The sequence below is a fragment of the Corvus cornix genome, chromosome 3, assembly GCF_000738735.6.
Source record: "Corvus cornix cornix isolate S_Up_H32 chromosome 3, ASM73873v5, whole genome shotgun sequence".
Classification (NCBI taxonomy): Eukaryota; Metazoa; Chordata; class Aves; order Passeriformes; family Corvidae; genus Corvus; species Corvus cornix.
In genome coordinates this window covers 5185856-5209956 of record NC_047056.1, presented here as the reverse complement: position 1 = coordinate 5209956, position 24101 = coordinate 5185856, and the positions used below count along the sequence as shown (strand labels likewise).

General features: G+C 42.4%; 1 protein-coding gene and 1 long non-coding RNA gene across 3 annotated transcripts in view; one reads left to right on the top strand and one right to left on the bottom strand.

The window, feature by feature from the left end:
- The window catches only part of PLCB1 (phospholipase C beta 1), a 341583-nt gene that overhangs the window by 30885 nt on the left and 286597 nt on the right, over positions 1–24101 (bottom strand). The window lies entirely within an intron of this gene.
- Positions 1–24101, top strand: part of LOC120411763 — a 103348-nt gene that overhangs the window by 69843 nt on the left and 9404 nt on the right. Inside the window, exon 3 of the long non-coding RNA XR_005604282.1 lies at positions 3179–3274. This is a non-coding gene — a long non-coding RNA (uncharacterized LOC120411763). The remainder of the gene's footprint in view (positions 1–3178; positions 3275–24101) is intronic.

Genomic DNA, 24101 nt, shown 5'->3' with positions numbered 1-24101 from the left:
TGAACATTATCATTTCTTGAAGAGATGGAGTCCTACTAATACCTGGAAAAATATAAGGAGGCTGAAATGCTCTTGTATTTCCAACTGACTCAGGGCCCAGCTTTTTACAGATGGCAGACTTCACTTCAAAAGCAGACAGCATCCTTAGCAATCCTCGTTTTCTCTCCTCAAGATGATACCATTCTTGCAGGCATGGCTGACCAAATTCTGCATCTGCTTGTTAGCTGCTGTAGCTTAAATTAATTAAGTGCATGCATGTAATCTGCTGCCAAGTGGAATTTACATTAACAGGCAGGACCACAAATAGGAAGAAAGCTGGGGTTACTTATCTCACTGCAGGGGAAGGAAGGGCAGAAAGCTTGGGACACATTCTCTGAGGATCAAAGAATCAGAACCCGCAGATTGCTGGTCACTTCTGACCAAAAAGCAACATTTTGGTTCCCTTCAGTCTCATTTATTCCAGTAGTTCAACCTGCCTGGCAAGCTGATAAAACCAGCAGTGCTGATACTGTCAAAAAGGGAATTATGAAGTGACGGGGCAGTTCCCTCCCCCTGGGGCAAACCTGAGCCCTGCTGGAGAAGGGCTGGAAGTCTGAAGCTGTTTAATGACAACTTTCCCCAGGCTCTGGGGAGCTGCCCCAACTGGGGTCAGTTCTGAGCTGCTGAGCAGCACAAACCACTGACAACATGCAGAAATAATGGGAAGTGATATGAATGCAAGCAAATATTTGCAGGAACACTTATTCTATCTGCATTTCTTATTAAAAGAATGCAATCAAATTAATAATGATAAATATAAATATTAATGTGTTGATATTTAGATGATGAAATGTAGTTTTGTTGTTCAGAGAACTAAGCTGCTCCTGTTTTCTGCAGGCTTGAAACAGCCCTTTGTTTATCTTCATCTTGTTTGGCAACATAACTTATTTATTTACAGCATGTCAAGGGAGAAACCTAATTTCTAAGGACATTTTCCAATTAACTTTCTTAATTAAAAGTAAAAGTTAGACTCAATTGGTTTGTAAATAGCATTATCTAAACCCCCCAAAATGAATAGGTTCTGGGAAATGACTGAGAATACGCCTACACAAGCCAGATCAGAAATGTTGCCCATCTTCCATTCTCCAGGTGTTACAGATGTTGTCTGGCATTCCGAACGTCTGCTCCTTTCCTGCCTGCTTTGGAAACAATGACATTTGCTCCAAAGTCTGTAACATTCTTAGGGAATTGCTGCTCCCTTTGGTGCCTGTTAGACAGTGCTGTGAGCAAACACTCCCATGGAAGCTTGCACTTCAGACCATGGGCTTTAATGAGTTTGGAGCTCTGCTCTGAATATGAAACTGTAACAAGAGTCTCCGCCATGATCCAACTTCATGAATTTGTGCAAGAATTCAGTAATATCCCAGGAAATGCCTGCTGCTGCACTGATTCAAACCTCTGCCATTCAGACTGAGAACTTTAGAAAGATTTCACAGTTTCAGGAGGCACCACGGTTTTGTCTTGAATCCCCTTAAGGAAGTTTGTGTAAGGCTTTTAAACTCTGTCTTTGAAGTTAAACCAGACACAGGAATTGGAACCTAGAGACGACATTGTCATGTCTGACTTGGTGATCAATTAGAAACAGACTCACCCCACTGAATAGTTCACGAGAACTGGGAAAATATTTAAATCCAATACAGTCAAAGAAGATGGTTGCAAACCACTTTAAAGCCCTGAAATTACTTATTTCCCCAGCGCATTTATGGCAGTGAATAACCACGCTCTTTGTGGATGCAAGAGCATTTCACATCTAAAAATAACTTACACTGTGCACTGATCACAAATCTAGATATACCCAAGGCAGCCTGGAGTCGCAGATCAATTTATAATACTTATGTAAAATAAAAAATAAAATAAGCTTAAAGCAAAATTAGATGTTCTACTTGCCCCATATTTTGTGGACATATGCAGTGAGTTATTGCAAGCTTTCTCTGAGACACAGTAATTTAGATGAATGTACTTCTTAGCAGTTTCAGTACTAAAATACCATTTTTTCTCATATATTGAAAATACATGGGAATATATTTCCCATATATTTAGCAGGTATAAACACCTGGCTACCTCCTGCTCACATCCTGACTGTCTTACAACAGCTTCAAGCACACTTTTAAGCAGCCCTTTGCCCTGCTTTAGTACTGGAGAAACAGATAAATGTGCTTTGATATATTTGCTGTGCAAGACGAGTAGTTTCTATGTTCCTATAAAATGCTTTCAGAAATAATAATGATAATAATAATAATAACAATAACAGTGGTAACAAAAGAAGCTATAAACTCCAGTAGGGCCTGGCTGTAACTGGAGAAACCAAATGCCTCTGGATTTTGAAGACAATTAGTCCCCACACATTTTAAATTAGTGTGTTTGTGTGCAGACAGCAGCATTGTATTCTGATTTTGTAGTGGTGTTTTTAACCGCATGAGTCACAGCTTGGGAAGGCAGCTGAGGAAACCTGATGGCTTCCATGCTCCACAGCATTTCCTCATGTCAGAGGAAAAGTGCTGCTTCTGTCCAGGACAAGGTATGAGGGAACCTCTCTGCTGTAGGTTTGGCATGTGTTAAATCCATTTTGCAGATAGCACGGAACCTGGGAATCCATAAATCTGCCTTTCCCCTTTCTTGTTTTCCATACAGGGGAAACTCTGACTTCATTGTTAATGCAGTCAACTAGGAAAACTTAGAGTAGACCACAAACCTCCTTTCTGGGATTGGTGGTTTCAAAACAGGACTGGGAACCATCAGAACTGGATTCTAATTCTGTCATGCAGATAATTTGCTCTGAAAGATGCTTAAGCCAAAGATTTCAAACACCGACATCTAAAGTAAGGCACCAAATGCAAGTTAACCAAACAAAGCCTTCAATACACAAAAAGGTGGTACTGGTTTGAGTTGGAAGCACCACAAGGAAGTTTTATCATACAACGTTTTCCTTTTTGGAATGGTCTACTGGGTTTTTTTTCAGACGCACACATTTAAAGCTCACAGCTGAATTTGTCTTGACAGTGTCATTTCAACTGAGCTACAAATATCTTCTGTTTGCTGGGTTAAGCTTCAGAGACTTCTAAAAGCAGGGTGCTTCAAAAGCTAGGTTTCCTCAAAAACATATCCTAAGGTAATAAATATCTGGAATCTCTCTTTCTAGGAATAATTGACCATAATGACCAGGGGTTTTTTGGCATCTTCCATCTCATTTACACCTGCTCTGAACTCCAGTGGATTGTTGGCCATTCACTGAAATGTGAGTATCCACGGAGAGATTAAAGCAATCCATGACTTGGAACTCCATGGGCTCCACTGACAAACAGCTGACTCCCAAACTGGCAGCAGTGCCCGTCAGAGCTCCTAGAACCAACCCCCCCTTCCTTTTGGGTTCCCCCTGCCAGGATTGCTGTGATTGCAGGTGAGCCTCCTGCAGTCCCGGCTCAGCGGGCCGCTCCTGTTGCCAAGGTCACCTTTGCAGAGTTCTATTTGCATCCAGCTGACGTTGATTCATGTTGCCAGATGGCAAAGGACAAAGCACAATCGCTCAACACAACGTGTGACCTACTTACACTCCCAACAATCTGCTGCCTAATACTTGGGAAATGCACGGAGACTTTGATTAAAATTTTAATTTTGTTTCATAGTTGGCCCACATGTGGCATGTACATTTTGTATCCCAGATACATCTGCTCCAGCAGGGCAGTCGCGTGATGCCTCCGACTTCCTTCTGAAACAGGGCCTGTGAATGTGTAAGTGTCACTTCCTCATTTCCTAAAGGCACTCTCAAAAGTAATTACAAGTTGTTGGTTTACATATGGACAGCTAATGAAGAGCCAGACACTCTCACGCTGGCACCACATAAAGAAATAGTGACGGCAGTAACGTGTCTGCTCTAGAGAAGGAGAATAAAGACACGATACAGACAAAATTCACGCAGGGTTCCTAATCAAATCCGTGGAAAGTCACGGGGAAACTCTCTGTCCGTGCTCAAAGTCACATATATATTTACAGGATCAGCAGGACTACAGAACTTCTGCAATAATTAACTCTAGTGTGAAGGCATGTGAGAATAATGGAAGTGACATCTGGTCATTGTAGGCCAGATTCCCCAAATTGCTAAGGGCTTTCGGAGTGCCACGACTGCCAGGCTGGCTCAGACCCACGGCTGACTGAGACCTGCACCCTGCCTCTGCCCTTGGCTGGCACTAGATGCTGTCCAAAGGAAAAAGAGTTCTAGAGCAGACACAGATAAAACAACTCCCACCTTCTAGCACACCTTCCTCGTCCTGATCTCTGGTACTTGAACCCTGGCCTAAGTCCTGCAGCTTGAGTTTTAGCAAAGTTTGAGTTCCTGTCAAAGTATCAATCAACAAAAACTTCAGTGCCAAAACCATTTAATTTCTGAAGTGGTCTCCAATCCCATTTTGAATCTCCTCAGCTTTTGACAGATTTTTCAAGGGCTTGGCACCAATAAATGAAGTGGAACTGCTAAAGTCTCAAGTGCTCAGCAGCTCCTCTTGTGAAAGTTCACCACCAGACCCTCAGAGAGTTCAGTGGTGTGTGAATCTGGGCACACACAACTCAGTAACTCTCCTAAATGAAAACAGAATGCTTGTTAAAACACAAATCCTTCCGGCCATGAGAAAACAGAACCCAAAAAGCCTGCAGAGAAACAAGTCTGACATATTTTACACTGAGGAGGAGGTGACAGATCCTGGTTGGAAATGGTCCCATCACATATTAATACTATTTATTTGGGAGGAAATGAGAAGGGAAAGCCAAACACAGGGAGAAGCAGTTGTATCATAGTGTAGGCACTGCTAATGAGGTGATTATAGGTAGCAGAGTAAGTGAAAATAACTGGCAGGACACTGACTAAAAAAAAAAAAACAAAACCAAATATTTTATTACTGAATAAAGACTTGCAGGGCTACACTCAGGATATATCATTGCATTATCTCTGTGCCAGCCATGGTGCTATCTTCACCAAGAAGTTCCCAGGACTGGGAAGATGACTAGAGAGGATATTCCAGTTGTGGATGGAACAGAAAACAGAAATATTTTACAATCAAAACAAACAAACAGAAAAAAGCTCATGAGTTTCTGTTACTTTCTCTTTTATGCTTTACAGAAAAGATCTACATCGGAAAGTGATATATTTTAAAGTTCTGTTCCTTTGCCATAAATTAAGTTTGGAGAGACAAAATAATCCAAAGGAAGTAGCAAAAAAAAAGTGCTTATGTCATTATTGAGGAAAGCACAACAGTTCTGGAAAAAATACCAAGCACCACTTTTTAAAAAGAAAAATCAGAGAAATCCCTTCTTCCTTTTAAATCAAAGGAAGCTCAAACATAGATTTTAAGCCAAATCTTCATGCATAAATTGGAGCTTTTACTATCCACAGAACAATAGCTTGTTCTAAACACACTTACTAAGTATTTGTGTGAAGTTTAATATAATATTAGGAGTACTGTATCATACCAGACACAAGTGTTTGTCCTGAGCAGTAATCAGCCTCAGACTCTGGGAAAAGCTGATCCTCATGGTACAGGTATAAACTCCATCACTATGTCCATCTGGTGGACCTGATTCCACAGCTCCTGTTCCCCGTAAAACTTTTTGTACCGAATGTCGTCACTTACAGGCACCAAATGCACATCTGGAGCCTGGTTTGGGGCAGTAACCCCATTACAAATTTAAGGTCCCTTCTTGCCCTCAGCCCACAGCGAAGCTCCCACAGCTTTGCAGAGACAGAGACTCTGATGAGAACCAGAGATGACCTGACCTTGCTGCAGGAACAGCCCTATTGCAAGCACACAGTATTACTTTTCCAGTTGTTGGACACCATAATACGGGATACATAACACTTTACTGGATTAAAATGCCCAGTGCCTTGTGTCCATTAGGGCTGAGCGGTGGCATCACAAACATATCCCAGCCCTGACAGCACCCGCTGAGTGAATCAAAGAGGCTCTCCTGGGCTGCTTAGCAGAGAGCATCCCCCTCCTCTGCTGGGTCTGGTTGTTTTTTGACTTTGAAGTCTGGGGAGGGGGCAAAGTGTCTGTTTGATTTGCTGTTGTGTGGGAAAGGGGCCAAAGGTGCTTGTGACACTGCGCTGTGCTGGGAAATTGTTTGCTCTTGGTACAGCCTGCAGTTTATAAGCAAGATGCCACAAAAAACCAAACATAATTGAAGAGAGCCTCCTTAAATGAGAACAAAGTAAACAGAGATGCTTCACTAGAAGTTACATCCCCTGATCCTTCTGCTGTCAAGTCCATGGATGTTTATTTTCTCTTTGGTTCAACTTAAGAATTAATTATCTTTCATAGAAAACACAAGCTGCTACCGTTACGTTAACAATACTTTGAACAAAAAGGTCTTTTGGGGGATAAGTCTGTCTTCTAAAGAAAAGAGATAAATTTAGTAAAACTCATCCTTGCGTGCTCTTTAGATCCTTCAAACAGGAGTTTGCAACTGCTTCGCCTGCACTGAACAATCACAAAAGGGAAAAAATCTCTTCAATAGTATGGAACTGGGGTAAACTAAGAATAGCAAAACAATTGAAGAGTTTTGTTTGGGTTAGTGCTCCAGTTTGTGTTTTTGGAAGAGCTAGATGGATAATATTCAGGATAGCTCTTTATTTAAGGAAAGGAGCACACACCATAAATTAGGAAGTATAAATATTTAAAGGTTTGCTGAAAGCGTACACAACCAACCTATTACAGCTGAACTGCTTTTTCTAGGCAATAGCTACAATAGATGTCCTTAAAAATGATCCCTTGGTGTAACACTGGGCAAAGGCCAAGAGAAACTGTTTCCATAATGGTACTCTAGGGAATTCTTTATTTTGAAGTGCCACATGGAATATCTAAATTAAGTCACGGGGGCAAAAAAATTTATAGTATCCAAAACGTTTGCTTGGGCATGCAGTCCATAGCATCACCCTGTTAATCACACTGGAGATAAACAGCTCTTCCCAGATTCCTGACTCCAGTGACAACTGCTCCGGAGCTGTCATGCCTGACGCCAGCTCTGCTCAGAACTGCTCCCCTGACCACAAGTTTGGATGTGCTTTTAGGGTTATAGTGAAGAGTAAGCCAAAAGGGGGAAAAAAAAGTGCCCAAAGTCCCACAGCTGAGTAGCAGGAATTTCAAACAGTTCCCAATTTGGAAATGGCTGAGAACAAGGACACAATCAAACCCAGTGTCTGGGAGCATGTGCCTGGAAAAAGTATCGTTTAGTGAGTCTGCAAAAAATCCTTAAAAACCATAGGATAGTGAAGGATGAAGGCAAGTGGGAAGATCAACAAGAGGAGTTTTTCCTCTCTCTGTAATGGTTATAGAACCAAAAAACGTGGCCTGTGTACCATGTGATTCTTTTAAGTCATAAGCACTACTTTAAGATTCCTCTTGCTTTGTCTCTCTGCTATTCCCAGGGAACTGACAGTGCTGTGACTGCGTCCCTGTAAGCACCAGCGCCAGGCAGGTTTCACCTGTAATCACAGAACACTTCCCTCCCCTCTCACACCTTGTCATTTCCCATCAGCCGTGAGCTGGGGTGATGGATCACCCTGCACAGCTCTGCTCAGGGAAGCAGGGAATGTTTCTCTCCACAAGCCAAGGAGAATGGCTTTGATTTGGGTCTTTGCACAGCCACGGGGCCAGCAGGGAGGGACCCGCGGGGAGGGACCCACGGCAGGTCCCAGCGCTGTCCAATGTACCATGCAGGCTGCAGGACAGCTCTTGCCAGGGATGGACCTGTTCTGCTTGGAAACTGAAACTCTGAGGACTGGGAGCAAGTTTCCAGTCCATGTGCCATTTTATACTTCCACATCCCAGCCCTTCTCTTTGCTTTGCCGGTAAAGTGATGCCACCCAATTTTCCATGGATTAGCAGCAAAGGCAGTTGAAGTTTTTCTTAGTTGCTTTTTTTCCCTCGAGTAAAACCTTCATCATCCAGTTTATAGGTGAAGCAGACAATGAGCAACACAAACTCAACCTTGTTCTTACAGCATTAAAAAGCAAAATTTGAATTTATACCTAGCTTTAACTTGTTTTCACAACCAAAACCACAGACGAAATACAAGCTGCCTTTCTTCTTGACAATAACTGACAATAAAACCTACCATCCCCTACTTAGTTACTCTTCAAATTTTAGATTTAAAATCTTAGTAGAGATCAAAAACAGAGCTGTTCCATGCTAAAGGAATGCAATAGAAATGGCCATCAGTAAAGCTCAGATGTGAACGAATAAACACACATCTGAAGCATAAACCTTTGTCTGTCTGTCAGGAAACACCTCAATATACCCAAGAGCCTTTTGTGCAAATGGAATCATTCTTCTCATAATAAGTCTCATAAAATAAAGTAATTTCAGCTGATGGTACACAAGGTAAAATTCACTTATTGTTTCTGCAGATGAGTGGTTACTAGAATGTCAAATTTCACTCTTTAAAAGAGGGTTGGCTTATAATTTATCATCATGATTACAGTCTAAATTTCTCTTTTAAATTTTTAGTTTTTCAAAAAAACATTCCCGAATTAATGAAATACAAATGTAAAACATTTAGTCTGAACTTTCACAATTTTTCCTTGCTTTTTGTTATTAAATATGCGTATAAAGATCTATGTGCATCTGCAATGAATGCAGCAGAACTCACTATTACTCCTTCTGATTTGAAGGCACGCAGTGCCACTCAGAAATCTTACTTAAACTTTAGATTCACCAGTCTGGGGTAATTGAAGCTACTGTGGAATAGCCTAAACCTGAGCTAGGTGGCCATTTAGAAGGGGAGGCTGAGAGCCTTGTGGGGTTTATTGAAAAGCTTGCAATTACTGCAATCTAGTGTTACTGTATTCATTTAGAGAACAAAAACCAAGATAAATAACTTTTTTTGTTGTAAAGAGCCATTTAAGAATCTTCTTTGACAGCTAATCTAAACCACAAGAATTACTCTCCTAAAGAGACCCATCTCACAGACAAAAATTAGGTGCAGCAATTTGGAGTGTATCCCATATTTGTTTTCACGTGCATCAAGAAAGCTTCACACCTGTCAGAAGAGTTAATCTCAATTCATCCTTTGCTTCAGAAATGTAATGCCTGTCTCTTTCATTAGAGAAGTTCGGGTCAGTTCTGATGACACCATTTAAAACCCTCACCCTCAGTCTAATTTTTAATCAAAATGTGTGCCATAGGTCCTGCTGGAATCTCTGTGGGTTCTGTGTTGGTCTTCTCACAGAGCTGGCACAAAAAAATGGGTTATTTGAGTGTTCCCCAGCACCATTTCCCTCCCCTGAAGGACTTGAGACTTGCCCAGGTTTCTTGTAGGTATCTAAATTCAGAGCAGATGAGCCTTACCTCCAGTCCTGCACCTACTGCCCTTGGAGTATTCTTCAGTTCCATTATTTCATGGCCCCTTTAATTAATAAAAATTCACTTTAGGACTCATCATTTAATTCAAGTGAATTAAACAGCGCAGCAATGTGGAAAGATGAAAGTCTTGGAAATGCAAAGTCTGAGGAAATGCAATTAGAGCATCCCACTTGACCAGTCCTTCAGGTGGCACTCATCACATTTGCACAAATCCACACAAAAGCAGGAAAAGGTGAAAAGGGTGAAGTATTCCCTGGATGGCAATACTCCTGCACTGCCAGTTAGCAGCAGCATTAAACTTTAACAAATGAGCTGCAGAACACTCTACCCTTCCATGTAAGTGCAAGACTGAGACCCAAAAACCCCACCAGGCAGTGAAATGTTATCTTTATACCAAAACTCGGTCTCTGAGGTTGCAACAGCCTTTTTTTCAAGAAAGGAAGCTGAAGGAAACCCTGGCACAAAAACACACGTTAAATAACAGCCATTTTCAGCAAAGACACTGATGATGTCTATCAGTGCCCCAAGAATGCCACCAAATTAAAAAAAAAATGAGAAAAAGAGGATGGCATGATTTCAGCCACTAACTAAAATGAAATAAAACCTTTCAGAAATGCAGAATGGGATGATTACATCCCACAGCTGTCTGCTGTTTATGACACCAGCTGAACTTCGAATTATAAAAAAGGTGAATATTCAACATCCAGAACACTACAGTAACACCTCATGGAGAATCTGGACGTCATTATAGGTAACATTTCCAAAAGGGCAAAACTCAGTGAAGTACTTCGAAGATGGTGTTTGAGTTTAGAATTTTACCTTTCTCTATTTAGGAACTCTACAGGTCTCTATGCTAGGATGGATTCATTAGGAAAACAAAGCACTTCTGACCACCTGACCTACATGGTGAATTATGCACCATATTCTTTAGTTTATGGTGTTAGAAATCAAATTTTCAGTCTAAATAAGCCCAAATACCCAACTATTCTAAAAGATTGATTTGTTATGTTGGATGTTTTTAAAGCATAGTAGCCTAAACCAACAAATAGAAAGCTCAGTGTATTAAAAGGACAGATACCAGCTTGAAAATTATTGCGCTTGATCAGCGATTTAAAGTAAAAAAGATAAAACGTCTATCTCCAAATACTAATTAAAAAAAAATTAACACTCTCCCCATCAAATATTCTATGTAGAAATAGAAAAACCAGGAGAAATTGCTGCCATTTATGAGCTGTTTATCCAGTCTCCTTGTTCCAGCAGCTTTTCATCATTCACACTGCTTCTCCTGTGGGCACATCCCTGTTACTGTTGTTTGAGAAATCCCTGTGGCCTGTTCAGATATCCCTGCAAGACAGGAAGCACCAGCTGCAGGGATCAAGAACACCCTGAAAATGATTGAAACTCTTCTGCTGCTGCATTATGACAGAGGCAAACCCAAACCACTCCATGGGGCCTGTAACAACAGAGATGTTTCAACAGCACTTCTCCTCGAGCTGCCAAGAGAGCTTGGCAGTGAAAAAGTACAAATTGGGGAAGGACAAGGAAAAAGTGGAAACTGGGAAAGCCTGACTTCTGGCAGCTCAGAAGAGAAACTGCTTCATTTGATGGGCTGAGATCCAGGGAAAGCTCAGGCTGCTCTGAGCTCTGTGAACAAGGCAGAGCAGCTTCACTGAGGCACCGGGGTGGTCTGGTGCCTCTGGCTAAGTGTCCTGAGGAAGCACAGGCCAGGGACAGAAAATCCTTAAGGAAAATGCATTGGAAAAGAAATGGCTGCAGAGCAGGTAAAGGAAAGAGGGAAACTACCACGTTCTGTCTCAGTGGTGAGCCCCCAAAAAGGACTACTTTCTATTCAGGCCACAAGCTGATCCCAAGTATTAACATTGCAATGTGCAATGGACTGCTAGGGATCAATGCCATAACTGAACATAACTCCACAGAAATGATCCCCAGATGTCACTTCCAGGGAATTGAGTCCTAGGTTTTTACAGATGGATAAGAGAAACTGAAACCCAACAACAACAAGTATGCAATTTCAGTGGAATTAAGGAGTCACAGGGAGGTGAAGGACAACATTTTTGTGTAAATTCCAACATTGTATTCTGAATCAAAGAGGGAAGTGCAACACACAGGGCAAAAAAGAATGAGGGGAGACATGATACAATTGTGGGTTAAAAGTTGGTTAAGAGGCAGTTAAAAGAGGCAGTTAAAAGATGGGTTAGAAATTTTCTTTACTAATTAACAGGCTCAAGAGACAAAGAATGCCCCAAAATTCTGCATCTAATTGCATATTAAGGACCCCCATAACTGCAACAGAAGATGCTAAGTGTTTAAAACATTTCTAAAAGCTATGAAGTGGAACGAGTAAGAAATGCTTAATGTGGAACTGCTGCCGGATATTGCTCCCTTTTCTCCTGAGCTGGGATGGGAAGCCTGACAGGATGCTGGGGAAGGCTCCCCTGAGAGCTGGTGTCCCAAGAGCCACCCTTGTAGTAACTAACGAGCCAGGACTGCACAGGCACTCAGGAAAATTATGGTTTGTGGATGAAGGACTCAAGTGTGAGTGACAGGAAGAGGAGCAAGAGCTGCAAGATAGGATTGCATAGGATGGCTGATCAGGCCAGCTGAGGAATATAGTGGAATCCTGTGTCTGCTGAGAGGGAACTCCTGAGAGGGAAATGAAGGTATTAAATAAGAGCAATTTGTGGTTCACATATCACAGTAACAGTGGGTTGCACAGAGTATAGGATAGTAGAGATCATCTTATCCAAATACTTGCTCAGGAAAATGTAAATCTGGTAAGACAAAAGATGGAGTGGGATCAGTTACTGCTCTGAAGGCAGCTTTTCATATAAAACATAGGCCAAGCTGTGACTCTTCACATGACATGAATAATACACTTCTGATTTTCCCTGCTGTGTTATTAATATTGCATCTTGTCACAGGCCTGTGCACCAGACAATAACTGCCCAGCTCTCAGAGGGAGAAACAGAAGCCTTGACCTGAAAAGCCACCACAAAAGTTATTGGAGAACACTGCTTTCGGTGGAAAACAATCAGCAAGTCAGGACAGAAAGAACATTCCTCAGTGCCCTCTGCACAATGAATAACATCATCTGTAAGCGAGGCAGACAATGAACCCAACAAACCAATACAAAATGTATTTTCTCACAATATGTTATCAGCTCTAAATGTAACAATTTGTCTGAGCTAGAAAGTCACATTATTTTTTTATGATACACCAAACAGCGAGTGAATCTGATTGAAATGGGTGAGGGAGGGGTGACTGGGGGAGCACTGACACAGCAGCATTACAGCCAAGGTGATCGTTACGAAGCTTTTGTACTCCATGTGTAAAGAACATAAAAATGTTGGGAGGGTGCCCTTCAGGAAAAGATAAAAATCAAAGGAAAACACAGGAGTTCAAATCACTGGAGGGTGTTGATCAGTCTGTAAGTGTACTTACACAACTCTACAGCTGAGCAAGGGATGGTGGATACAGAGTAATTACGCAACGGGGGCAGCAAGCAGTCAGTACATCTTGTCTGCACGAGCAAGAGCTGCCCACCAGAATACAGCAGAATACAGCAGAAAACTCAGGGCAGGAACAGAAAATGTTTCATTACTGTATCAACACAACAAAGAGTGAGGAACTGTGAAACTATCACTGTTAATCTCAACTTTGGTACAAGAAGCTCTCAGTGATGGAGCTTTCCCTATCCCCCACACCAGATGGGGCAGGTGGGGAGACAAAGGCATCCAGATAATCCCAGGAAGCAGGAATGCTGGAATAATAAACATGAAGGCAAATTAAAAATGTCATTTCCAATTAGAAAAATGGAAGAGGAATGTGATGGGGAGAAAGGGAACATTTGTTTCACAATGAACAGGAGGGAAAAAATAAACAGTGTTAGGCAGAATGGTTTATGCAGCTCTAGAGGTAACGATTCCATTAAGAGAGGAGATTCTCTGCATTAATTGGGAAGCCACAGACATAATGAATGCAGGATGACATTTTGATGCTTCACTTGTCTTCTCTCCTGCCAATCCATCTCTCTGCTTTGCAATCTGTCACTACTGACGATGTGTTAATCTTTGGGGTGAGGAGATAAATCTGTTTGAACCCTTTCTGAGAAGCAGGTACCTGTTAAGCACTGCAAAGAGCCTCTCCTTGGAGGGAAGAGCCACTGCAGTTTGCTGAGAAGAGAATTTATCTAGCAAATAATGCTCAGTGAAACCCTCCATAACTTCCTCCTATATTTACTGTCTAATTTGCATTTATATACCCCTTATTATCTGAACACCTCAAAACCTCCAGTGTGCTTAACCTAACAAAGCCCTAATATAATTCAAGGAGCATGAGGGCAGTTTCATGAGAGATAAGCAGGGATGATGGTAACTCGTGTTACTGGAGCTGGAAGGTTGGTACACAGATACTCTGTGTTTTCTACAGGGTGGAAGGAAGGAGATGAGTGCATGAATCACTGCTCAGCTGCTACCCCAGACATGCTCCAGCACAGCTCCTTCCTGAGCTGTGAAAAGCAAGTTCAGTGTTCTGTGTTGCCTTCTCTTGACCAAACCTTTGATTCCCATCAATTGCCTGAGGTCCCTTTCCTTGTGCCATTTTGCTGCATTCACAGCCAAGGAAGGCTCCCAACGGGCAGGCAAAATTTGTTCCCCATTTGTTGTCTTTCCAGAAGGGAACCAGAATATTAAGCAGGCAATTTTACAGGACAGGAGAAAAAAAAGAAAGAAAATAAAAAAAAAGGTTTGAATCCCACTATAATTAACAGAGAGGTGATCATGCCAGTTTGGAAATTGCTAATATAATTTTATGATACTGAATTTTCCATCCTGCAAGGCTGTGAATAACTGTAGTTTAACAGATGCATCCAAAATGTACATATCAAACTAAATCTCTAGAACTATAGCATCTGCGTGTCCTTAATTTAGCTAGTGAGCATGTGCACATATGTACACATAATCAAACATTTACTATTACATATGTAAAACCACATTTATTCATCGACATAAACAAATGGATTATATCTATTCCATTTCCTCCTAATATGACTAAAATTCACGCTGGCCAGGAGGGGTTACTGAGGTAACAGCTTGGCTCCTAAGTAATGCTCCATTTATTAATCTTCAGATGTCAGAACTGCCCTGTGGGGACCAGGAATCAGTGTCCTGGATCACAAACCTGAGGGCCCATTCAGCACCTTTGAAGATGTAATTCTCAGTGTAACTGGCTATCGGATGCACTGTAAAACCTTGCTGTTGTGATGTGCTTTAGGGTATCTGCACATTCCTACACACATTTTGTCTGTTCTATAATGTGCATTTGCAGAGCACATTTTGCAAGGGAAAAAGAAAGTGGATGATGTTATGGTACCACAGAAATCAGCTTTCCTCGTTTTATCTCTTCCTAATTGAGGGCTGTTTCTGTTGCCAAGTGAGGTCTGGGCTTCCTTGATGTATAAATCAAGGATGTTTGTTGCACTAAAACTGGCATGCAATTGCTTGTCAGCAGTCACCTTGCTTTAAGAAATGAGTGAAAGAAATCAAAGGAAATGTAGAGTATTACTGGAGACTGTCTTTGATGATGAATAAGACTGTGTGAATGGCTGATCAGGTCTGAAAAGGAAAAAAAACCTCAAATATACAGTGAAGGATTTTGATATAAAGACATTTAGATTTAGGCATGCTGAAAATATAAACTAAGAAGTTTTGCATTCGATGAAATTCGGTCTTTACTGTCTAAACATCCTTTGTGTGTGTTTGGCCCTCTGAAAACAAAAGCACAGCAGTGGGGAGCCTTTTCCCAATGCTTTTGTGCCCAGGATATTCAGCTTGGGCTCTGCCTAATGAGACTAAATTGCCTCCTGTGCAGTGGGAAAGTGGCCCAGCCACTCTGAAGTGGGCTGATCTGGATTAGGCAGCTCCCTGTCTCTGGAACTAGAGCTGTTCTATGCCTGGGATATTTTCCACACATCTTTGTAACCTGTGTATCATCTCTCTTATCTGATGGAAGATTTCCCCAGTGAAGCTCACAAATATGCAGACCACGTCATAGCACCTCTTTAACACCTCTCCCCTTCAGGCTGCTCCTTCAAATGAGATTTTTAATCCGAAAGAGACGCCATTCCCACAGGTACTTGGAGATACTCCTTGAAATTTAATAGCAGCAAGTGATGGCAAAGAGGAAGAGGGAGGATGAAGCGTAAGTAAATAAAGCCTATAGAAAGAGTAGGAGAAAGAAATTACATACTGTGAAAAGAAGCTTGATGCAAGGTAGAGAAGGACAAGTAGGAGAGAAGGAATAGTGGAGTAAAGTGGGGAAATAGATAAAAGGAGAAATAAAAAAGGCTGAGAAACCTCCTTCCATTATCAGCAGGGTAACACTATGCCTGATAACCCTCTTTAGTGAATGACTTCATTTCTATAAACCAGGAGCCAATCTGGAGAGCTGCAAAGTTGATTGAATGAACCAAGGTTGAGATTTCCTGGCCCATACTCAGTAAGTTTAAAAAGAAGAATTCTTCTAGCACGTGAACATCAAAACGGCTTTTTCTTTCATTTCTTTTAGGGAGTAAGGTAAAAAGAACAAACATCTTGAATTTTCACCACCCCCATGACTTGGCGAACTCAGTGTTACAAGACTTGGTTACCATGTTAAAAGATAATGTTAAAAAGTTTAAATTTTGCCTTGACCCTTCTGGAGTCGGGGCTCCCGATCTAAACACATCTGGATTAGGCCTCCCCTTCCCAGGCACATCCATTTACTCCACACAAAGCTTACATATCTCTGGGACTCCACAGAAGAGATCATTTTCAGGTACAGAGCTGCAGTTGAGGTGCTTAGTCACACTCCACATTCTCTTGGCAACACCTCCTTCCAAACAAGGGCTGAATAATGGGAGTTTACTGAGTCACTCCAGTCCAACCTATGGACTGTCATCACCCACAGCTCCTGGATTATGCAACTGCAGCAACCCTGTGGAACTCCTCTGTTAGAAAATGCTGATTTGTTGCAAGTGAGTCACAGGAGAAATTTAATGAAAAGTAATCTTTCCAGGGAACATCTTTCCCAGCTATGCTGCTACTGACTCCAGAGGGCTGCCAGACCTTTGAAAGCTCACCCACGCAGCACGGGAAACAACGTGGAAACGGGGCTGAAATGTTTCCCTGCCACTTTCTCTCCCTTCTGAATGTGCAGGGCTTGCTTCCCCTACCAAGCTCAGTACTCTTAACCTCCTGGGAAAAAGACTGCATCTCAAAACAACAGCATTTTCTTGTTGTTATTTTTGTTGTTTCTAAAAAGAAAAATCCTTCCCCAAAATAGGCTAGACTTGATTTTTAATACACTCTTTAAATCAGGTACAGTTTTGAAACTCTAGCACTAGTTTTTTTTTTATTTCTGTTACCCTTTCTAACAGTACATTTATCATCCTAAAGGGTCTCAGTGTAAGATGAACCCATCACCCACCTTGTCAGGACGGTACAGTTAAAGCGACTTGCACGACTCCCTCCTGTGCAGACACCCGGCATTATTTTCATCAGTGCCTCTGCTTTGCAGGGTGATTCTGCACAAAAACATTGCCACTCTCCTGACAAATGACTTGCATACACAAAGCTCTTCGTACACTACAAGCTTTGCAGGACCACTGGTTTTATTTCTCTGTTCATTAAAGAACACATTTTTCCCCCCATTTCATGCATTTTAAAACATCTCTCTAATGAATTCACATACTAAGCATTCATATTTCTTTCAACACTTTTCTATTAGCTGTGTCAAACTGAATCTCGTGCCATTTGTCATGGTGCACTGAAGGTCTGATAATTAAGAAATATGTTGCTGCTGTTGCTGTAATGATGAGCACAGGAGTACTTGGTTGTGCCTCTGTGGCGTTTCTGGCTCAGTCTGAGAGCGATGAGCGTGTCCATGGTGCTGTGTGTGCACTGTGAAGTGGCTCTGTGTGCTGCCATGCATTCCAAACACACTATCTGTGCACACCCCATGCATAATTCAGCCCGTGTTTTATCATGGGTTTTCCTGGAGTGCCAGCCTAGCTCATGAAGAGAGGAAGGGGAATCAACAGCTTGTGATGCCCTGTTGCTCCCTGAGATTTAGCATGCAAAGCACTTGCCTTTGCAGAATCACAAATATTTCCACAGCACAGACCTCTCTGGGCAGGTTTAAATATTGTGCAGTCTAAGCTAAACAACCTGACACAAAACGTTTGCAGTCCCTGGCTTCTTAAATTTTTTAGCATCACTTTCAGTTGTTTTCTCCTCAGAGACCACAATGTTAACACACCAGTTAGTTCTGTGCTCTTTCCTCTCACAGGCAGTTCTACCTGGCTGGCCACCTGTCGCCGCTCTGGGAATTTTTGCTGTGGAAAGCAATCAATTTGGAAGGACAGGGAGGGCAGGAGGGGGTCACAGGAGTGCAGGGACTGAGTGACAGCTGGCATTCAGCCCTAACCCCAACACAGGAGCTCTGTGGTTGGGCAGGGAATGGGACAGTGCAGGTGGAAGCATTTGAGAGGCCACAGAGGAGACATAAGGGGCCTTTCAGCGTTACACTGTTCACTCCAGGGTGGCATTTTCTTGTCATCCTTAACCACGTAGTACCTAGAGGAGCATCTTCTGCAGAGAAAACGTGCTCTCCCAAGAATGTTTTCATCCTGAACTCGACTTTGCAGAAAGAAGCTATATATTCATTTTTCACACCTTTTCCCCAGTTTTATCTTCAGTCTATGCAGACACACACTGCACTGCTCTCTGCATAGGAAGTTCACTTTTTTTTAGAGGCATCAGCTATTCACAAATGTTAAAATTAGAAGTTAGGTCTGCTTATGGAAATTATACTTGTCCAGAGAAGTTTGGATGCTGCCCAGAGAAGCTGTGGATGCCCCTGGGTCCCTGGAAGTGTCCAAGGCCAGGCTAGATGGAGCTCTGAGCAACCTGGGACAGTGGGAGGTGTCCCTGCCCATGGCAGGGGGTTAGAGCTGGATGGTCCTTAAGGAACCTTTCAACACAAACCATTCTATGACTGTGTTACAAAGGGAGAAAAGGTAGTTTTCAGTTTTTGGTGTTTACTACACAGCTGATCATTTTAATAGCAATTCACAACTTCCCTTTTCTCCTTTTAACTGATCTGCTTTCTGACTCAAATTAAGAATTAGAAAAGTAGTGCAGTATTGTGAAATCTGTTACCCTACAAATGAAGCACTTCCCTTGCTTTTAACAAGTGGGTCTGTTTGCACAGGGGGTTGTTCTGGAACAATGACCCAGCTCCAAGGGAACAGGGTCTGTTCCCTCAGTTTGATCGTCCTCACAGCACTGGGCTTTCATGAGCTGGGAACACACATTTTTTATCTGCATAATGGTAAATAACGACTCCTTTATTGCTCATTAGTCACACACAGCTGGGCTCATGTGTGCTGCCACCCAGCACCTCCAGGACTGTGCAGAAGCCACCAGGGGTGGTGAGGAGCAGGGTGGATACGCTCCTTGTGCTGCCACGGCCGGTGCTGGATGCAAAGCTGGATTCCGGGCTGGATTCCAGCAACCTGGCCCAGTGGGAGGTGTCCCTGCCCATGGCAGGAGGTGGAATGAGGTGGTTTAAGGTCCCTTCCAACCCAGCCCATTCTCTGCCTCTCACCCCTGCACTGTCCCAAGGCAGGACTGCCCCGGCTGCAGCTGCACCTTCTGCTGAGTGGGGAGAGAACCGGGGGATGCTGCCTCTGACTCTGGGAATGGGGAGTTCCCTCTGCTTTGCCTCCAGCCATGGGGAGCTCCTGAGCAGCAGGGGCCTCTCGAGGTGCTGGCTGTGTCACACAAAGCTGGACACCCTGGGGAACAGCTGGGAATGCAGGAGAGTCTCAGCTCCGCTTTGGATTTCATCCTTTTTGTATCAGGAAGGCCAATTAACCAACTAATCAGAGTGGCCTAGGACACGAGAAATGTGCTTATCTGAGATAGGTACAATACAGAACAGATTCACTTTTGCAAATCAGAAAAAAAAAAATCTGTGAGGTTTCTTTTTTTGCAGGAAGAATTCTCACCTTTTTTTTACCTTTTTTAAAAAGTAATTTTCTGTGAGCTGTTTTGTCCACAGAGCATAGCTGGATTCTAAAATCACTTTTCTTAAAAAAACCCCAAACCACCACCACCCTCGCAGTTCTCATTTATTAGCATGTTATCCAGGAACGTCTCAGTAACCTTCACAAACCAGGTCTGGCTGCCACATGCCCTTCATTACGGACCACACGCTTGCCTTCACCAGTATCTTTAAATCACCAGTGACACTGGTAACTTGGTCATGTTCCTGCTGATTTACACGACTGCAAAACTGAAAGAAGTTTGCCCTTTCAAGTAATTTATTTTCCCTTTTATGGCAGCTCCAGAGCAAACCCAGGATTTTCTCTGGCTTCCGGTCTCCATGACCCATGTGAGAAAAATCTCTCCCTCTACCAATAAACTCCAATTTAAATTTATCATATTTTTCCATGTGTCCCATTCATCAAAGTATTTCTTTACATTTACATTCTTCCTACTTGAGCTTGTGACATTTTTATTTAAAAGAAAGTGCTATCAGAATTCAATAAAAAAAATTTAAAAGCATTCTGCATATTCACACTGGAAAGTGATGCTGTTGATTTAAAAGTTAATGTTTCCAAGAACATGTATGTGTAAGAGTAACACTGAAGACATTCAATTAACACAATAAATATCACCTCAAATTGTTAGATGTATCTTTTGTGACCTGATACCCATTTCTCACACTGCAACATTTATTCTGCTGGAAAAAATAAACAACCATTTAAAATGTGGATTTGTGAAGAAAAACGTAAACAAGCAAGGCCTAAATCGAAAATAATCCTTTGAGCACCCTGTTACTGGACTGAATTCTTTTGATCTCAGGCCTGTGACGTGTCAGTCACTTCAGAGAACTTAAGGAAGTTTTATTGCTATAAAACTGGCATAGGATAAAGGTCAGCCTATTTATTTTTAACGAGTGAAGCGACATTATTTACTACTCAGTTTACAGGCTGAAAGTGCACTGTGCAGCATTTATCCCACTGGGAGAAACAGAAAAAAAGGGACCACCCTAACTTCCCCAAAATAATACTCTGCAACTGGGCACTGCTTAGCAACTGCACCAATACAGTTACAAACCCATCAGCGCTTCAGCTGTTCAAAGTTTGGGCTCACTGTCATAGCTGGATGCTCAGAGGTGCTGAGCAAAGTGCCAAGATCCTGCAGGGAATGGGCCATGAATATTGCATCCCAACATTTAAACACAAGCTCTGATCCACAAGTGGGAAGAGGCCAGATCAAGTCACGGGAAGATTTGTAAATCTCACTCTGTATTTTATTTTTTTTCTTTTAAATATTTCTTGGTCACTGAGGCTATGAAAATTCCATTCATTTCTCCATGCTGTTGCCCACTTAATGTGGTAAAGAAGTATTTCATTATTCTCTCTGATGAATACACAAGCACCAAAACCCAAAGCTGAACGGTGGAACAAAGAGTAAATTACTTCAATCCTCTTAATTCTCTGCTTTTTTGGCAGATAATGCCATAAGTCATTCTAGCTTAGCAGCCACAGATTGAAGACAGATTTCTTTTTAAACTTTGGAAATGTTAAAATTGAATGAACTAACAAAAGAAAATTGTACCTAAACAGGGAGAAAATAAAAGAAGAACTTTTCAAATGGCTATCAAATCAGTTTTATGGGGTTTTTTTTGCAATGAGTCTGAATACTCATTTTTTGGGAGGACAACTTTCCCCTGTCCAGTCCAAATCCAGGCAATGCAAAGTCCCATGAAACCCAGTAAACTGAAATAACCTTTTCCTCCAAACTCCTTCCCCAAAATTCTTGAAGAGTTGCCTGTGGTTGAACTGGAATGCATCTGGAAGTGTTTGAATTAAGTGCAGCCTGCCCAAAAGACAGCTTGGCTTCCTGCAGAGGTGTAAAGGATAAAAAGGGGATTGTGGTGGACAGAGCATTGTTGTTGTGAGTTAACAGGGAGCTGAAGCGACACTGGAATACTCATCAAAGTTCCTAAGGGCTGCTCCCTTCCAGATGAGTGCTGAGGGCAGCTGAAATACCTTCTAGAAGTGCTGCAGGACACATTTGCTGTTTGACCCTCCTGCACAACAGCATCACCTGCACGAGGTGACCACAGAGTTTCACCTAAAGCACCAAAGCTGCAGCCTCACAGTTTCGAGAGGCTCTACTGCTGTGAAAGATCAGCATCTTGTTCATTTGCTCTGCAACTTGACTATGTATCATTCTGTTTTTCAGGTACAGTGTTAATATTAATTTTTGATTGGACGTGGAAGTGTCAACTCCCACAGGGTGCAATTATTAACAGGTGCCAAACTGGGAGAAAATAAATGTATAAAAGTTAGTATGCATCAGGTGCTTGTATTTTCCATTAACAAGAACAGATTTATAATTTTAAAAAATTGTTTTCATTCCATTTTTTGAAGAGAAAAAGGAATTTCATGCCTTAAGGCTGTATATTCTCTTCATTCACTTGAAAGACCAGAGAGATGCAACACTTTGTTCTAAGTTTGCACAGCTCCTGGTGCCTCTGTAGATCTGTGGGACCTTTTCCCACAAAGCCCCACCCTGCGTTGTGCCATCTCCCACATCCCTCCAGGAGCCCAGACCACCTGGCAGGCCTTGGCTACACTGGGGTTGTGAAGAGTGGAGCAGCTGTGAGCAGAAACATGGGCTGCAAACTGAGGAACCACAGGAGTTACCCCTTCCTTGGCAACTGGGGCTGTAAGAACATGGTCCACTGGAGCCAAAAGAATCCAGACAACTCAGCTGAGAGCAGGAGCTGGGCGCAAGAGCACAGGAGTCTCAGTATTACACTGAGATTTAAGTGTAGCTCTGACCCACGAGCATGGATAACAAAAGTCTCATTGATTCCAATTAGAGGATGCTTTGGTCTATTTACTGTAACTGAGTCGATTCTCAGAAAAATAATTAATTCCTTGTCATGTCTCACGTGTATTGATTTTTGTAATTACAACAGAACTGGAGGCGAGGGTGCAGGGGGAAGGAAAGGCACTTGATTCCTGTTTAATTTGATGCACAAGCTGTCAAGGACAAAGCAATTGAGATGCCATGGCCATGCCCATCCTTGATACTCTCTCTGCTCTGATGTCGTGTGCCAGACGTGCTGGAGTGCAGGATCCAAAATCACACCCCACTCTGACATAATGCAGTGCACAGAGCTGCTGTCTGCAGCAGCCTCCACAGCAGGCAGGAGAGATGCCCAAGGGGAAGGAGATAAGGACAGGACAAGCTTAATGTGTATCAGTGACTAAGAGGAGGAGACAAAGCAGTAGAATGGGAGAGAATGAAAATACAAGTTGTTGCTGATATAGAGCTGCCAGTAGATAATGTAGGAGAAAACAAGTAGTGAGAGAAAAGAAAATACAGTATGGCCTAGCTTGGTAATGATGCTGTTAGGAAAAAGCAGCAGGAGGGAATCAACTTTGTTTCCCTTAAGATTTCACTAAAATAGCAAGTTAGGGAGTTTTTACCCAGAGTCAAGGCAGCATTTGACTTCTTAACAGGTGATAGTCTCCTCCCCCAAGCATGTTTGTGGGAAGGGCTGGTCTGGTTCCCTACACACACAGACCTGGTTGTAACACTCAGTTTGTCACAAAGATATTGTCATCACCCACACAGACACAGAACGACCTTTTGGGCCCACTAAAGCCAATGCCTGCCCTAACTCCAGCAGGACCACAAGAAGCTGTTTCCAACCTTTTGCCTAGAAGTATCAGTTCAGGAAGTCTCCAACTCTCATAGGAGCAAAAAACCTTTTTCTAATACAATAGACCTGCAAATAAAAGCTGCAGAACAGTCTCACATGCAAACACTAGAAAGAAATTATAGATGTGAGGGAGAGGCAGAGCTTAAGGGTTTAAATCACTCCTGAGTTAAGCACTCTCAGCTAAACACATGGTATTTTAAACAAAACAAAACAGAAAAGCCTCCAGGACAGGGAACTACTTTGCATCCAGTGTGTGCAGTTTCTAAAACCTGTTGTCTAAAATGACAGCACTCTAAGGCAAAATTTCTCCTGGTGCCCTGTGCACACCACAAGAGAGGAAGCTGCAAACTCATACTTTGAGGAAAGCCAACAGTGAGAGGTTGTGGCAGTGTGTTGGCAACACTTGGTGACACGATATCCTCCTGGCTGGGAAAGAGCTCTGTGCACAGAGTCAGAACACAACAAACTGTGAGGCACGAATAAATAACGAAAGGGCAGTGATGGATGACAGCAGATCTGTCTCCAGTGGAATTATTGGGGAGAATACTGAAAATTCTTTCCCTCTTAATATATTAAACTCATTGTTTGGGGCCGAGTTGAGGCTGCCAGAAAAGCCTTTTAACACAGCCAGCATAAATTTCAGTGGGTGTTTGAAGCAGGAGAGCCTGGGTTGTTGAAAAAGCAGCCCCCAGAAAGGCTGCTGCCTGCAGAAAACACATCAGCTCTGCTCAGCTGGGAAATCATTTGATCTATTTTATACCATCCACCCCGTCACTGAGGAGGCAAATATGGGTATGAAATATGGACACAGAGCAAAACATAAAAAGAGACTTAATAAAATGAGTAATCATGTTTTCCCTAAACCCTCTCATGCAAGCAGGAGGCACTAACATCATAAATTCA